The 2328-nt window shown below is 38.9% G+C and overlaps 1 pseudogene across 1 annotated transcript; it reads left to right on the top strand.

Annotated features, from left to right (window-relative positions):
- Positions 1-1326: 1326 nt before the first annotated feature.
- LOC308417531 (ADP-ribosylation factor-like protein 6-interacting protein 4) lies at positions 1327-2096 on the top strand (annotated as a pseudogene). The gene has a single exon. The product of its transcript is annotated as an ADP-ribosylation factor-like protein 6-interacting protein 4 (transcript).
- The last annotated feature ends 232 nt before the right edge of the window (positions 2097-2328 follow it).

The following is a 2328-nucleotide window of genomic DNA, read 5'->3' as shown; positions in this document are numbered from 1 at the left end:
AAAATACTGAACCTTTAGGAAAATATAATAATAAAAAATTAATACTTTTCCAAGATGTAAAGTTAATTAGTGTAGTGTATATATCAATTATAAGAAGTTGATTCTATTTTATCAACAAAGGGGCAAAATAAACTTACTAGTAAAAAAAGAAAATGTGTCATTATAATTAGTACCAAATATATGCATTGTGCATTGAGAATTTTACTGAGAACAATAAGATTATGGACAAAACTATATAATTCACTAATGGGTTGGCACTGAAGACATTAAAGGTAGTGTTAACTAAGAAAGCTAAAACTTGCTTAAAATACAGCATCGGTTTGTACATGAAGGACAGGAGAAGTGTTTGGGGGAACAGAGGGCTATAAAAGTTGTTCATCTTGCATTCTATTTAAAACATCCAACTGGAAATGAATACTAAGAAAAGATCTCTGTTTTAAGAAAAGAAACAATGTGTTCCATTGGAATAAGTTATCAGACACCAATTTGGAGTTCCAGTTATGGTTACATGTTGTACATATTATATACATGGGTGTGTTTCTATAATTTTTGCTTAATTATGAGTAGTTGTTGGTAACTACTAATAAAAATATAAATAATATCTATCTTTGTCCTACCACTTGCTTAGATCATGAATCGTTATTGTACTGAATGGTTCCGTTTATCATCTGATTGAAGTATCGTAGATTTTAAGTGCTTTGTTCAATTTCTAAATTTTTAAGATCCTACAAGCTAAACTTTTGTTTTCTATCTTGAACTCTACTGTATTACTGTAAATTACTTTCTTAATGTGCTGAGAAATCCTGAAAAGAAAACATTTTTCATAGTTTTGGAATCAGTTGTAGAACTTCTTTAATGATAGGTTGTAGCTAAGGGATTAGAATGAGTGAATACGAAGTTCAGATGGTCCAGCATCATGAAATTTCTTTTGATTCTTAAGGAAACATTAGCCATTGGCACAGTTGGTAACACTTGGAAGGAAGGTGTTTTCATGTAAATATATATCAAAACTACAAACGAGACATCTGGAGAGATCACTTTCCTAAGTTGCAGTTTGGTGTAACCTGAACCCAGCCCTAAGAAGAGATCCTCAAAATTTCATAAAACAATCTGTCCTCAAACTTGAAAAACTGGCCATGTGCCTGTTGCATAGTTGATTATTAAATAAATAGAAATAAAGTCTGTCGGTTCTGATCCTGAAAGTAAAATATCAGATAGCTGGAGACATTTAGAAAATGAGGTAAAGACTAAGAAAGCATATGATAAACACCTGAGACCGGAAAAACTGGACTGTCCGCAGTTTCCTCTCATGAAGCCCACCTCTCTATGGCTCATGCTGGTTCTTGCAAGCGCTTGAGAAGTAGGAGTCAGTCTCGTGGTCGTGGTCATTGATTGAGGGTCAGAAAAGCAAAGCAAGAAGAGTAGTAGGGACACCTCCAAGAACTGTTTAAAACCCAAGGTCTCAAGGCCAGCAGCACCTCCGGTGTCGAGGAGAGAAGCAAGCACAGGGTCCAGAGAACACAGACATCCAGCTCTACCTCCTCCTCCTCTTCCATTCTTTCTAGCTCTCCCTCATTCTCATCCTCCGGTGATGGCCACAAGAAACTAGTGAAGCACAAAGAGAAGAGGAAGAGGAAGAAACAGCAGAAGAAGCTGAAGAGGAGTGGCAAGGAGAAGATACTGGTGGTGCACCAGCCTGAGGCTCTGCCTGGCCCCTCACTGGATCAGTGGCACAGGTCACCTGGGGAGGACAGTGATGGCCTAATCTTGATAGATGAGCAGAAGTCTCATATCCAGGCCATGAAGCCCATGACAAAGGAGTGGGACACTTGACAGAGTCTTAATCGAAAGGTGGTGGACACCGAGACAGGAAGCACAAGGCTCATCCAGGAGAAGGTGAGGTTTTAGAGGAAATCAGAACCAAAGAACGATCAACAAGCAAGTCACCAGAGAGGTGGCCTGGACTTTCAGATACGAGCAGGCCTGCTACCCTCAGGGCATTGCCACCCAAGGTTTGTGAACTGCTGTTGGTGGCTTGGAGACTGATGGGTCAGGTACCTTTTACAGCCCAGCATCCTCTTGGGTGCAGTGGATAGCCTAAGCATCGAATTGGGCAATAGAATGTCACCATTAAATGATCGTGATCATAGAAACAAAACACTGTAATGCAGATCTAAAGTATGCAATCCACCTGCCCTGGGAAATAAACATTACAGAAACGTCTCTTCCATGTATGTTCACATGAAAGCAAATCACTATTCTTGAATATACCTCGATTACCTTTTTGACTATAAAGTTGCTCTCAATATCAAATATATGGAAACAGCC

The sequence above is a fragment of the Micromys minutus genome (assembly GCF_963924665.1).
Source record: "Micromys minutus genome assembly, chromosome: 2".
Classification (NCBI taxonomy): domain Eukaryota; kingdom Metazoa; phylum Chordata; class Mammalia; order Rodentia; family Muridae; genus Micromys; species Micromys minutus.
Note: the sequence above shows the minus strand (reverse complement) of the source record. Positions and strands in the feature narration are given on the sequence as shown.